We start from the raw sequence: 15,847 nt of genomic DNA on the forward strand, positions 1-15,847 counted from the left end.
AAAGTATGAACAGAGTTGCAATATCCAATGAATTTTGGAAAGAAAAGAATTTTCCATAAACCTGATATCTTGCTGTGATCAAGCAAAGATACCAATAAGTACCTTTTCACTAGTAGATTGAATCCCCCACCCGTCATCACCCTGGCCTCATTAGGACCTTGTGCTGGACCGCCCCCCGCCTCTTACGCGTTGATGGGCTGCCACCCAGCCACTTACACTTTGATAGACCGTACCCCGTCCTGTCGCTTATGCTGACTCAATTAGATGGACTTACTTCCCGAACGTTGGGTAAGTAATTAATTCATTTATCAAAACAGCAACCTTGTTGCAATATAAAATCACCACAGAGCCGGATCCCTCAGGTTTTGAGCGAGTATTTAAATCCCCTTCGAAAGGAGGATCTTAATATATAAAAAATGAGTTTTGGGATCCGCCCTAACTTTTAAAAATCATTTTGAAGACTCGAAAATATTTTTAAGAATGTTTGGAGTAATGCTGATTTAATAAAATAAATCAGTCCCAATATAAGAAAATATCTGAATATTATTATTTAAATAATATTCTCATAAAGAATAATCTTATAAAAATAATTGAAGTAGAAGTTTTAAAAACTCATACTTGAAATGAATAACGAATAACCAAAGATATACTTATACGAAAGTAAGATCTTTATTTGAATAATCGAAAATAAGTTTGATTATCGAACACTATTCCTTAATAAAATAAAGAATATTATTTAATAAAATAAGCGGAGTCATAAGTCCTCGAATGAATATTCAAAATAATATTCATTAAATAAAATAAACGGAGTCATAAGTCCTCGAATGAATATTCAAACTAATATTCATTAAAAAAATAAACGGAGTCATAAGTCCTCGAATGAATATTCAAACTAATATTCATTAATTAAAATAAAGTTATCGAATAAACCTTATTCGATTAATAGTTTTGAAAAATATATCTATATATATATAATATATATATTATATATATATAATATACTCGGGAACATCGACTCCTGGTTTAGAAAATGTTCACCTTTGGGTCCCCTATACTAAGGGTATACGCAACTATTGCTTATCTCTAGCATAGGTATTATGCAACTTATAAGCATTTGAATCAACAACTAGATATCAAGATTACGAAATAGACATGCATATATACCACATCAGCATGCTCCAATATATCGCAAAATTTGCTAATAAATCATGCACTTATCACAAGATAATGCATATACATATATTTACATCACAACAACAGTATAACGGGTAGAAAACTTGCCTGAGTGCTCCGGGGTAGACTTAAGCTTAGAGTGAGTCCGGTAACCTATGAACAACAACATAAGCCAGAATTAAATAACGGTCGCTTAAAAATAGACTTTAACCAATTGAACCCTAACGTTTGCTTATGGTCATTTCTACGCTTAACAAATCACATAAGTCGTTTGAGTACCCTCGGCTCCACCATTTTTAATAAATTACCCGTTACGAATTTTAAGGTGACGCTTTCGCAAATACCCTACCAACTGCCTAGTCCACTTTACATAATTGTTTCATACTCCAATTAGTCATTTAAGGGCCTAACATAGGTTTCAAAGTAAGGCGAGGGGTAATGGTTCATTCGCGAAATATCGTTACTTAAAACGGTCGTTTCTCCTAACCGTACATCGGATTTAAGCGAACCACATATCAAAACGAAGCTCGTAACATGAACTATCTAATATGATAATGGTCAAAACCTAACAGTGAGTTTCACGGGTTCTGATGTTAAGAACAAAAGCAGTCTAGGTAAATCGGGCATTACGACGGCTATATTTACGCGATTACCAATTTGTACAACTCCAAATCAATCCCACAATCATTACTACAACCAAACTCCATCATACTCTACTACAACAGTCCCAACATCTCAAGATTTCCAATTTATACTACTCTCAATCATGAACTAAAAGCTTATACTTAAGTTTCATTAACTATAAACAAGATTCAATCATCCAAATCGCTACAAACCCAACCAAACTTTAAACACACAAGCATCATGCTTCTCATGAACTATATTAATCAAAACCACTCCTAAATATTCAAAAGTAAAACTAGGGTTTGACGTGTTTATACCTTCCTTGAAGCTTTAATCCATGAAAGATCCTTGGAATGCCCATGAAGCCTCTATTTATGCTTAAGCGTACCTTGACCTTACAAATAAAATCAAGAATCAAAAATTTGTTCTTGAAAGTTACTATTCACCCTAAACTAAAATGATTTGTTTGAGATAGAAAACCTTTGATTCAAGCACTCAACTACTTGCTCTTCTTAGTTTATGAAATATAGGATCCAAAGAAACAAACCTCTTGAATTATGATTGAGTGGAGCTTGGGTTTGGAAATTTTTCTTCTTGTTTTTCTTCAAAAAAACCGTGAGCAAGGAGATGGGGGGGAAGAGAAATGGAATGTGTTTGCTTGGTTGCTTTGTTTTTGTTGTTAATTAACCTTTACCATGGTAAAATTTGTGTGGCTTATAATCAACCAACAATTCCTTCCCATTGTGTCATGCTTATGTCATCCTTTTATGTCATCTTCCCACACTTGTCTTCTTCTTGTTGGTGTGATGACATCATCATCACTAAACTCTTTGATATTAACTCCTAATTACTTGGCTAATGATCACTGATCTGTTTATACGTTCGCTTTAACTTTCATTTTCGTTTACGTTTGAGGGATCATGACCCGGGGATCTAATTACTTAGGTTCCCTTAACCTTTCTCAATACCATTATATTCCTTTATGATTCCTCTCTTAGAATCCCTTCAATTATGAAATCCTTCATTTAAATCCTTTTTATCCTGTTACCTTATACTCAATTCTTCGGTATCTGGTGGATTTTCGGGAAAAATCAAGTGTTCGAATTTGGATTCTGACGATCTTCACATACACTTATATACCATATAGAGTACTAATAAGAATCTCAGAATAACAATAAAAGAACCTCTACAAAGTGTGGGATGAAATGTTCTTATTCAGCATAATCAGCAAAATCACTATTCATAAGGGTTACAAAAAGTCCAAATTTTGGGGTTATTACAATTAGGGCTAGATGACATGATGACATCTTCATCTTCATCCAGACCATCTGCTACCCAGTCATTTTCTTGTGTAATAAAGCCCTTTCCTTTTGTTTGAGTAGATCAAAGTATTTTTGCCTTATAAGCCACAGACTCAACTTTTTCTTACTGGAATCTGACTTTCTACACTCATTGGAAAAAATGCCCTGCCAATAGCCATATTTTGAAATATTTTAAATTTTGTCTTATCCACCATGTTTCTATTGGCTTGGCTGCTCCAATAGTTCTTCTTGAACTTGAGCTTGGCAAATCTCCTGGAGAGAAATGCTAGGTTGCTATCAATTCAATGTCCTCCATGTCAATCTTGGCTCAATGAATCTTCACTTTCCTACTGCAAGCCCCTTGCCCTTGTTCCACAGACTTTAAAGTGATTCAACAACTTCCATCTTCACTTCCTTCTCCTTTTCCAACTCAGCAACTAGGTGCATGGATCCTCCTTTCTTCTTTCTCTCTCCATCCGTTCATCCGGCTCTATTTCAAGCTCATAGGTTTTTCAGGATGCCATATCAGTCTCTCCAAAGAAAACTCCTTAAAATCTTGTGAGTTTCTTAAGGAGACTGTCATTGGGTTCCATTCCTTTGGAAGAGATCTAAGGAATTTCAGATAGAGTCTTTAGTCTGATAGACTTTCCATGCACTTAAGAGCATTTAGGTAGTTTTTGAAACCTACTAAAAATGTCATGAGAGACTCCCTTTCCTCATGTGTGAAAATGCTCATATTGCTGAATCAAGAGCTAGCTCTGTATTTTCTCTACCTTGCTCAGTGCCATCACAGATTATCTGTATAGTATCCCAGACTTCCTTGGCAGTTTTGCAGTTGATAATGTTATCAAACATGTCTGCATCAACTCCAGTAAACAGAATATTCATGGCCTTTTATCCTTCCTGACTGTTTCAATGTGCAGGATCAGACCATTCATGCCTTGGCTGGAACTGATGGCTCGTTTCCTATTGCAGCTCTCATTGGAACAGTGAGGGGCCTTTTTTCTATGCCGTCCACATAGGCCTCATCTTGAGAAAAGCATATGAAGATGCATCTTTACCTTCCAATGATGGTAATTATCTTTATCTAGAAAAGGAATCTTGACTCCAACATCCGTCTTGTTAATCTTGCTGAATTGTTTTGATCTTTAAACTCTTTGTAGATTAAGAGCTTGCTCTGGATACCAATTGTTAGTCCCTTAACAATATATCAAGAATTACAGAAGGGGGGTTGAATGGAATTCTGAAACCTTTTTTCTTAAAATAAAAATGTTCAAACTCGAATACAAATATAAGTGTTTTGATTAGCACAATACGGAATAAAAATTTAAGTGAATCAAAACATAAGTAATTTAAAACAAGAGTCTTTAAAAACTTTCTTGGTGGATTTAAAACAATTCCACCAGAGATATATATTATATCGAGAGCACTTTGTGTGCAAGAATACTCACAACTGCTTACAAATTTGAACTATTGAGAATACAGAGAAATGCTAATAATTCTGCTTACAAATGTTTTCTCACTTTTGTATCTCAGATCTTTGTTTCTATTTGCTACTTCTTGTTTTATATATTACCAAGATTACAAAAGTCAAAAGATAGAATCATTATAAAAACTATCAGTTTTTATGCTTGGCTACTTTGTTCTCTATTACCGCGATTAATAGGCTCCTCATTCCTTTTGCATACATCCCGACACATATGGACCAGTTGTCACTGTCAACTGATGTTTGAATTCTTATCCTTGGTTTCATATCATCCGTCGGATTGTTGATCAATCCGTACGAGTGGTTGATCATACCATCGGGTGCTTTGTAGTTTATCCGTCGGGTAACAATCAAGCACTTGACTTCATTTCACTTATGCAGAATTACAAGACTCTCTATGTACAATTAATACAGCCTATCTTGCATATCTAGTTTAAGGTCAACATGACTTATATGCTACTACAGACTCTATACAAAGGTTGTATGCAGAAATGTGCTACAGCCTTATTATATACATAAGCTACTCACTCGATGATAATAATCATCATTCCGTCGGGACTATAATGAGTTATCCATCGGGAACTATAATTCTTATCCGTCGGGTGCAACATTATTTCACTAAGTAAAATCTACTTAGGTGTTTTGTCTTATGAAATCATCAAGTACACACAACATATGCACAACATTTATCATCTAACCAAAGGATTTCCCTTTGGTTAGATTTTATATTATGTTTATTTCACTAACTATTTTAATTATTTTACTAATTTTGAGACCTGAATAAATTAAATTTACGTGTCGATAATGCTTAAATGACTGAATCCGTTGGTTATTTTTTTCAGGTTTGGCTTTTGTACCGAATGGTAGATGAACTGGTCACGAAAATCAAAGATTTGGATCTTCAATAAGTAGTTTTGCTCGAGCATTTACACCAGATAAGTAATCTTGCTTTTATTTTAGTTATTTTGGTGTTTCTCTCTTCAGACCTTAAGGCGTTATTATCTAAGTTTCGGGGCCATCATGCATGACCTTCGGTTAGATGATAAACTTTATTGTATTAAGGAAACTCCTTTTCCTTTTCTTATTTTGTATCTCGGTACAATCTATTCTTCGAGATTGCATATCTCAATGACAAAAAAAAATTGTCAGAAGATCCTACACAATTAGAAATTCAAGGTTTAAACGGTGATAACCATTTGACTCGTTGGTAACTTTAGTTAAATATATGGGCAAAAAACATGACTAACAGAAAAACAATTGAAAACATAAAAAGTAAAATGATTAATAAAAATAAAACAAAATTTAATAATGAGAAGAATTTATTTTTATATGGGAATATAAAAACACACATATTTACCATTAACAAAAATTTATTAAAAAATTAAAGTGACATGTAGACAAATCAAAGATTACATCTATTATATATATAATAGAGCAAATGAGGGGGTTTGGGTGAGACAACTTATTCAATGTAACATGATAGTTTAACCCTTATCCTATTTATTATTCGTATTTAATATCCATTAATAGCTAATCTTCATTAATGTTACTTTCATTAATCTTTTGTAAGTAATAGCTATATATAGAACACACTATACATATATATGCATACATATGTTACTTTCAATAATATATATCATTTAAAAAGTTATTAATTTAATTAAGAATTAGATATCTCAGATATTTATTAATATAAACATGATTAAATTACATCAAATTTTTTAATAACATGTATCATATTAATCATGGTTTAAGTAGCTGATAAAAAACATCACTCGCTAATTTTAGAGTATACTTGCAAAACATTATATTTTTTAAACTGTTTGAAATTTAATACGATTATTGATGACATATTATGAGTATCAAATTCTTACTTACAAAATAGACAATAACATAATCACATTTAAAACATCATGCACGTATAATACATGAAATTCTTGTCAATACAACACAAAAAATATTTTTTTACAGATTAAATTATATATTGCTACGTCAATAGTATATAGTCACATATACACTATGCATGTGTGTTACACAAAATTATCACCAATACAACACAAAATACAAAATACATATTATGGAGTATCAAACAAGTCGACAATAATATAATTTGCCATTGGGAACTTCTTTGAATACAACACATAGAAAAATAAGGTTGATAACCGTCAATATTTATCACTAATTTAAATTTTCAAATATCCAAAAAAAACACTGAATTAATAAAAAATATTGTAATATTTTAGAACATACCGTGCCTCGCACGAGCTATAGAGCTAGTTCATAATAATAAGAGACAAATGAGATATTGACATAAAATGGAATGTTAAGTATGTATAATATACATACTTCAATGTAATACTACCTCCGTCCCGTTCGATTGTATACGTTTACACTATTTGCACGTATTCGAGGCTTCTATAAAGTATAGTTTGATAATGTTTTTTTCAAATTTTTTTATTTTAAATAAAAGTTTATACATGAAACTTTTATTCAGAAAAAAATTAAAAAAATATTGTGGATTTATGTTTTAATGAGCATTGAAAATCGTGCTAAAAAGTAACGTATAGAATTCAATGGGACGGAGGGGGTATGTATTTAAAAAAATACAGATCATGGTAATTTACGGTATGCTTTTTATCCCTTTTGAATCTCATTTTTAACCACTTCTAGATAACAGAATGCAAAGATACATAAACTAAAGTTGAATAATAAAATACAAGCTGACAACATAGAAAGAGTTTGAATTCTTAGAAGGGTTAATCTGAAGTACTCTTTACTCCGACCAAGCCCAAATCATAGAAATGTTGATTTAGAAATATCTAACACGATTGCATAGTATATGTAATTATTAAAAAAATATCTAGCAAGATTTCAATGTAGCTCTAATTTTAATGACTATAAAACAATCTAAAATAATTGTAATCCACCATTCCAGAGGCACAATATTAGTTATTCTACATTGCTGCAATTTTTATTTACAGTCTCACAAGTCACAACTCATCCGCACACTTAATGGTAGTAATACTATAAGTATATACACATACTAACTATATATGCATTTTCTATGTTATAGCTGAGTTTTACAATTTTCCCACTCTAATTCTGGATGTGTTGGCTACAGGCCCTATAAGACCCACTGAACGAAGGCCTATCGGACGATTGGACTATTGGGCCGAAGGTCCACCAGGCCCATTAGCTAAAGGCCCATGGAGAACCTCAGGTCGGGGCCCATCTTTCTCCCCGAACATTGGAATACAGAAGGGACATAACGCCCCCTTTTCACTCCCTCCTTAATGATGAGTAACAGATGAGCATTCATGACAAAATTGGGTGTAAAACCCCTTGAAAAGTAAGACAAAACATACACACATTCTCTCAAAAACATTCTGCTTTTCTAGCATTTTCCACCCACTTTACAACCAGATTCTTATTCTCACACCCGGAGATAAATCGGGGGTACAAACTCTCGCATTCTCTTCACTTTCAGGTCTAATTCGAAGCTATCTTCATGGAGGTCGAAGCCTGTTCATCCATCCGAAGGAATCTGGGCGTAACATTTGGCGCCGTCTGTGGGACTACGAGAGTTACAAGCCGAGATAACGGGAGCATGACAGAAATAATTCATGAGCATTCACCGCCACCCTGGTTTTACCGACAAGGGGAATAATCCACCCTAGTGGACGGGGATGGAGTCATCACATTAACTCCTGAAGAAGAAGCCTTGCTCCTAAAGATCCGGGCAGAAAGGCCGCGGAGAAGGGCAAGGCCAAAAGGGACCAAGCAGAAAAGGATGCAGAAGCCGCGCTAAGCGGAGAGAGGCTGATGCGCTGCGACTCAAGGCCCAACAGCTTCAAAGAGAAGAAATTGAACTGCAAGAAAAGACCCTATGTGAAGCATTGCAGGCCGACGAACAGGGAAGAACGAATAAGGATTAAAGAGATTGAAGGGCACATGACGAAGAAGATGAGTCTGACTCTGATTCGCATCCCCGAAGGAAGAGGAACGAAGCAATACTTCTCATCTGACTCAGACGAGGAGCCCGACGGATTCCGCCTCAGGCTCACTCGTCTAGAAAAGGCCTTGTTCGGCGATAGTAGGGCCGATAGGGAGCCGGTCGTGACCCAAGAAATTGAACAGTATCGACCCCCTCCGGGCGAGTAAGGCAATTCCCTAAGATGAGTGAGTTCAGCGGGAAGGGAGACCCCGAGGACCACTGCAAAAAGTACGAGCTGCTAATGATCGGGATGGGTCATAATGATATCATGTTGTGCAAAATGTTCAAGACCTATCTGAAGGGGTCAGCTTCGATGTGGTACAAATCCATTAAGCCTAGGTCCATTGGATCCTACAAGCAACCGAAAAAAGAAGATTCTGAAGTACTACTCTCACCTGTGCCGAAAGGGCGAAGGACACTGAAGCCCTGGTCCACTGTAGACAGAGGGCTAACGAGGAGTTGGGGGATTATCTCGCTCGGTTTAAGGAGGAAGCTGGAATGGTTACTAATCTGGACAAGGTCAAGGCAATGGGCTTCTTGATGGCGAGGTTGGACCCCTATAAAGGTAAAAAGCTTCGTTCATCTCTTTACGATTTTCCCCATAGATCCCTGAATGATATATATGTGAGGGGCGAGAAACATTCGCCGAAAATGGAAAGTATTGGGGGGTATAAGGATTCCCGAAGGGATGACCGATCGAAGCGAGCTGACAAATACGAAGGCTCAAGATCAAGCTCTAACCGAAGGGATGGTAAGGAAAGAAGGAAGGAAAAGAGACGGATCGAGGGGCCGACCGACGACGAGTAGAGATTCGGCCGTGTTCACCCCTTTGAATGCGCCGATCTCCAAGATTCTCCATGAAATCAAGGGCAAGCTGGGTTCGATCGACCGGCAAAAATGAAGGTCCCAAACCATAAGAAGAACCCCGACAAATACTTGCGACTACCACAGGGATGAGGGGAATAACACCTCAAAAGACTAATGGAGCGTATGAATCAAAGACGGCAAACTTAATCATTCATCCGAGATCTCAGAGACAGACTGGGGCGAAGGAGAACCAGGAGGAAGAGATAGAAGCCGAAAAACCAGAATGAAGGGATAGGATAAGGGGCGAAGTAAAGACTATATATGGGGGCAGTATCCTAGATAAGGATAGCAAGACAACCAAGAAAAAGTATGCCCGACAGGTATACAATCTCTACCAGTTCGGTCAGGAGAAGCCCCACATACCCATGACTTTCAGCACTGAGGACTACGAGGATGTCATTCGCCCGCACGAGAACCCTCTCATTATAAACCTTATCATGGGGCAAAATAAAATATGGAAGGTGATGGTAGATACCCGGAGTTCGGCCAACATACTGTTCCATAAAACCTACTGCAAGATGAATTTGGCCGGAGAACAGTTAGAGCCCTGCAATGAGGCTCCTCTTTACGCCATTGGGGGATATCCCATTCAGTTTGAGGGAACAATCACGCTTCCTGTCCTCCTGGCAAATTGCCATATATTGTTGAGAAGCCGATGAAGTTCTATATGGTTCAGATTGAGAGCCCATACAATGCCATATTCAGAAGACCTTTCTTGTCGACCTTTTGAAGCGGTGTAGTCTATACCCCATCTTAAACTTAAGTTTCCAACCAAGAAAGGGGTCGGAGAAATGAGGGCCGATCAAAAAACTGCCAGAATCATAATGCTTGAGGACCTGGAGAAGGATCAAGAATACGGAGGGCCGGACGAAACCGGGAAAAGAAAGCGGGCCGAAGCCGAACCTAGTGGAAGCCGTGAAATACTCAATATTGAGTTGGAAAATTTTGGAGCGGATCTCTCGAGCCCGATCGCCGAACCCGCGGCGGAAACCGAAGAGGTAGAGCTGTATGCAGGCCATTCAGGAAAAATGGTTCGTATAGGGAAAAACATGGGTGCAGATCTGAAGAAAAAGGTAATAGCTGTCATTCGGCAATACCATGATGTGTTCGCCTGGGGGCCGAAAGATATGCCCGGTTTGGATCCTAAGACGGCGAAGCACTGTTTGAATGTACAGCCTGAGGCCAAACCGGTGAAGCAGAAGAAGAGAATATTCGCAGTCAAATGACAGAAGGTCATAGAGGCCGAAGTTGAGAAGCTGTTGGAAGCCAAATTCATTGAAGAATTTGAATAATCTGACTGGCTAGCCAATGTGGTGGTTGTTAAGAAATCAAATGGGAAGTGGAGGATGTGCGTAGATTATACGGACCTCAATAAAGCATGTCTGAAGGACCACTACCCCTTGCCTAGCATCGACCAGCTGATAGATGCATTGGAAGGATTCGAGGTACTTAGTTTTTTTGATGCTTTTTCTGGATATCATCAAATTGCCATGAATGATAAGGATGTGCCCAAGACAGCGTTCATAACTCTGAGGGGGACTTATGCTTATATTAAAATGCCCTTCAGACTAAAGAACGCTGGAGCCACATTCCAATGAATGGTAAACAAGGTCTTTAAAGAATAGATCAGTCGGAATATGGAAGCATTTGTGGATGACATGATTGTAAAATCATTGTTCCAAGATCATGTTGAAGACTTGAAAGAGTGCTTCGAAATGCTCTGGAGAAACAACATGAGGATCAATCCGAACAAATGCACCTTCGGAGTCTTCAGTGGCAAGTTCCTGGGCTACATGGTCAGTGCCCGAGGGATAGAGGCGAACCCAGAAAAAATCGAAGTAGTTATTAATATGGAAGCCCCTAGATGCATCAGAGACATCCAAAAGCTGACCGGCCGACTCGCCGCCCTTCAACGCTTCATCTCCAGATCAGCTGAAAGGGCACTCCCTTTCTTCGCCGTGCTTAAGGGGTCAAAGAATTTTGAGTGGGGGGTCCGAATATCATAGAGCATTCGAGGAAGTGAAAGAATACCTTACCAAGGCACCACTCCTAATAAGGCCTGATTCGAAGGAAACTCTCCAGCTTTACCTGGCTGTGTCCAACAGAACCCTAGGGGCCGTGCTTGTGAAAAATCATGAAGGCAATCAACACCCTGTGTTCTACGTGTCATATGTCCTCAAGGACGCAGAGATGAGGTGCCCCAATGCCGAAAAATTCGCATATGGGTTGGTTATGACCTCCTGAAAATTACGATATTACTTCCAAAGTCGAATGATTCAAGTTATCACCAGTCAACCTCTAAAGAAGATTTTAACGAGGCCCGAAGCCTCGGGAAAAGTAGTGGCCTGGTCCATTGAACTTGGGAATTTGATCTCGAGTATGTCCCTAGAACGGCGATCAAGGCCCAAGCCCTGGCGGACTTTGTGGTTGAGTGCACATTCTCGGGGCCGTAGGATCTCACGCCCGATGAAAATCTCATTCGGACCCCTGGAAAATGGAAACTCTTTGTAGATGGGTCGGTAGATGGAAAAAAGTATGGGGCCGGCTTAATACTTTCCATCCCCGAAGGGTTCGAGATATGCCAAGCTATAAGATTCGACTTTCCTCTAACGAACAATGAAGTGGAGTACGAAGCACTCCTCGCAGGGATGGAGTTGGCCCGAAGCCTTGAGACGAAGCACCTAAGGGCCTTCAGCGACTCTATGCTGGTTGTAAAGCACTTCTTTGGAGAATATGAACAAAGAGACCCCCAGACGAAGGCTTACGCCACCAAGGTAAAAGATGCTTCTCTATCATTTGAAACATTTGAGATAAGTCAAATTGGAAGGGAGAGCAATGGACGGGTAAGCGTCCTTTCTAGGCCAGCTTGGCTGAGACACAGAGCCTAACTATTTTTATCTACCTCACCGAAGCCAAGACGCCTTCGATCGAGAAGAAAGAATGTTTGAAGATTCATCAGGGGAATGATTGGATGACTCCCCTAAGGAAATTTCTGGAGAAAGGTATTCTACCTCTGAACCGAAGGGAGGCGCTAAAGATAAAGTACAGAGCATCGAGCTACACTATCATTAATGAAAAAATGTATCGCCGATCAGTCAGTCAGCCCCTCCTTAGATGCCTAAACACCGAAGAACAACATCAAGCTCTTGTGGCAGTGCACGAAGGAATTTGTGGTGAACATTTGGCCGATCAGTCCCTCGCCTTCAAAATCCTTTGCCAAGGATTTTTTTGGCCAACCTTAAAGGCCGACGCCAGTGAGTACGCCAAAAGGTGTGTACAATGCCAGTTGTTCACTACTGTTCCGAGGTAACCCCTAGAAGAAATGACTTCCGTTCTAAGTCCCATTCCGTTCGTCGTGTGGGCCGTGCAAATAGTCGACATTCTCCCAACTAGCACGAAGCAAGCCAAGTATTGCATAATTACCATTGATTACATGACCAAGTGGGTCGAAGCCTGACATTTGTCGGCCATAACCGAAGAAGCAGCAAAGAAGTTCTTCCTAGAACAGATTATTCTCCGATTCGGAATTCTGAAGATTTGCATCTCTGATAATGTGACTCAGTTTATTGGAAACAAATTTCGTAAGTTCTTGCACCACTTCGGAATCGAATAAAGATTTAGCTCAGTCGCCCACCCGCAAGGAAATGGGGCGATAGAAACGGCAAATAAAGTAATCTTTCAGGGGATAAAGAAGAGGTTGGGCGAAGCTAAATGAAGGTGGTCAGAAGAACTCCCTCGGATCTTGTGGGCCTACCGAACAACCCCTAGGACTTCAACAAGGGAAACTCCTTTCAGAATGGCCTATGGAACCGAAGCCCTGGTCCTAGTCGAAGTGGGACTGGAATTATACCGAACGGAGGTCTACAATATGGAAACCAACAGTTTTGGACTAAGGGCGAACGTGGACTTATTGGAGGAAGAAAGAGAAGCTGGCCACCAAAGGAACATGAAATACTTGCTACAGGCAGCTGATAAGTGGCATTTTATACCACTTAGAACGTCTTATAATGGATTGAATTGATGTCTTGAAATCAGGTATTTTGTGTATTTGATGCATTTTTCTAGTGTTTTTGCATTTCAGGGTATAACTTGTGTATATAGGAAGAATTCATCAGAAATAAGCCTAGGGAAGTGCTTGGCATTGGTTGTGAGAAGTTAGGAGCAGAACGCAGCAGAAATCGGAAGCAGAATGAGAAATTTTCCAGTAGCCTGCTGGGCGCCCGCTCAGGAATGCTGGGCGGCCGCTCAGGAATGCTGGGCGGCCGCTCAAGAGCTTGGGCGCCCGCTCAGGAATGCTGGGCGACCGCTCAGGGTCAAGAATTTTAAATACTGATTTTTTATAATCCTTATTCTGATGGACTTCTGAGACGGCTGGTTCTTATGGGTTTCTATATAAGTAGTTTTCTGAGACGTTTCACAAAGTCTGGTATCAAGCAAGGAGCAAGGAGAGAAGGAATAAGACCGTTTTAGCACATCACAATGAAGAAGAGGAAGCATACATTTTCTTGTGATTCTTTTATTCGTTGTATCAGTGGATGCTAGTTTTCTTTACTTTGAACCTATTTACTCTTGTGACGTACTCTGGTTTTAATAAGTATTTTTATTAGTTTATATTGTGTGTTATTATCATGTTTTCATATGAACCCATGGTGACGATGAGTTCTGTCATGGGCTAATCATGATCATGGGGTCATAACGGATTTACTATGGATTTCTTTAGTTAGTTGTTTAATACCTTAGTGTGTGATGATCGTATGATATCTAGCTTAGGTTGTGCTTATTCGTCTTATGTGCGTCGCGAACATATAAGATAGGTTGTTAATCTCCTGTGAAGCAACGGTGGATCTTGAGGTTTAGAACTTGCCATGCTAGCATAGGTTCATGTATATGTATGCATGATTAGTGGGTAACTCTAACTGTTTTACTTGCCCTATGTAATCATAAAGAATAACTTGTGCTTAAATCGTTATGTTGTCAAATTTTGTAGACATATAGGGTCTCAACATAATTGATGCCTATTCAACTTCTATCTTAATTATGGATGTTTGGTAGAATGGTATTAGTACAATGAAAGTTGGCTTTTATCAGTTTCGTGTTGTTCGATTAATATCATCACCGTTTCATGCTAAGGGTAATAACAATGACTATTGAAGGAAGTAGTAATGAAGTTATGATCTCATGTGTGTTTAATATTGTTAATTCAAGTGCCAATTAAGTGTTTAATTCTCGTAGTTAATTATAGTTAATAATTAGTTAATCAATTTAAGTGTTATTGTCTTGACATTGAGAAGTAATCATACATTGGTGAGTAAGTGTTAATTGAACATAATTAGTCCGAGTCTCTGTGGGAATGAACTAGAATTTATTCTATATTACTGCGAACGCGTATACTTGCATGAATATTAGCGCGTGTTTTGTGCCTAACAAGTTTTTGGCGCCGCTGCCGGGGACTCGGCGTATTTGTTTAGTTTATGTACTTGCCATCAGTGGTCATTAGGACTCATTGATTAAGACGTGTTACTTATTGTTTCCAGTTGTGTTTCAGGTACTCTAGCGAGTGTTTATGCAAACACGTTCTCGCACTCACAAGAGAACTTTAGATACGGCTGAGGAGACAGACTCAGTACTTGATATTCCGGAGAAGATAGATTTTGAAGATTCAGATAAAGAGAGTGAGCAGAAAGAACCAGTAATCATGGGTGATCGTATAGTTCCAGCAGCAGATCCAGCTCTTATGGACTTTTCTCGGCCTAAAATTGATGACATTCAGTCAAGCATCCTTCATCCGCCTATTCAGGCTAACACTTTTGAAATCAATCCGGGCACTATTCAGATGGTGCATAATTCTGTTTCTTTCGGAGGTGTTGCGACTGAAGACCCCAACATGCATATCAGGAATTTTGTCAAGATCTGTAATACTTTTAAATATAATGGTATGACTGATAAGGCTATCAAGCTAAGGCTTTTCCTATTCTCTCTGAGGGATAAAACTAAGGACTTGTTACATTCTGATCCAGCTGGATCCATCACTACTTGGCAAGATCTTGCGCAAAAGTTTCTGGTGAAGTTCTATCCAATGGCGAAGACTGCAGCTATGAGGAGTGCTCTTACTCAATTTGCACAGCAACCAACAGAATCTATGTGTGAAGCTTGGGAGCGCTACAAGGAGATATTGGGAAAGTGTCCACATCATGGTATGCCTGACTAGATGGTGATCACTGGTTTCTATAATGGTTTGGGGGCCCAATCTCGGCCCATGCTCGATGCAGCAGCTAGAGGTTCCTTGTGGGCCAAAAGCTATACTGAGGCTTATAATTTTATTGAAACTATGGCTGTAAATGAGCATCAAAACCCAACTGAAAGGATGATGCTTGGGAAGGTAGCATGTATTATGGAAGTCGA

At 38.7% G+C, this 15,847-nt stretch overlaps 1 non-coding gene across 1 annotated transcript; it reads right to left on the bottom strand.

The window, feature by feature from the left end:
* Positions 1–15,536: 15,536 nt before the first annotated feature.
* LOC141698904 (small nucleolar RNA R71) lies at positions 15,537–15,643 on the bottom strand. The gene has a single exon (XR_012565401.1). It is a non-coding gene; the product is annotated as a small nucleolar RNA R71 (small nucleolar RNA).
* Between the last annotated feature and the right edge of the window lie 204 nt (positions 15,644–15,847).

Source organism: Apium graveolens, chromosome 11, assembly GCF_009905375.1.
Source record: "Apium graveolens cultivar Ventura chromosome 11, ASM990537v1, whole genome shotgun sequence".
NCBI lineage: Eukaryota > Viridiplantae > Streptophyta > Magnoliopsida > Apiales > Apiaceae > Apium > Apium graveolens.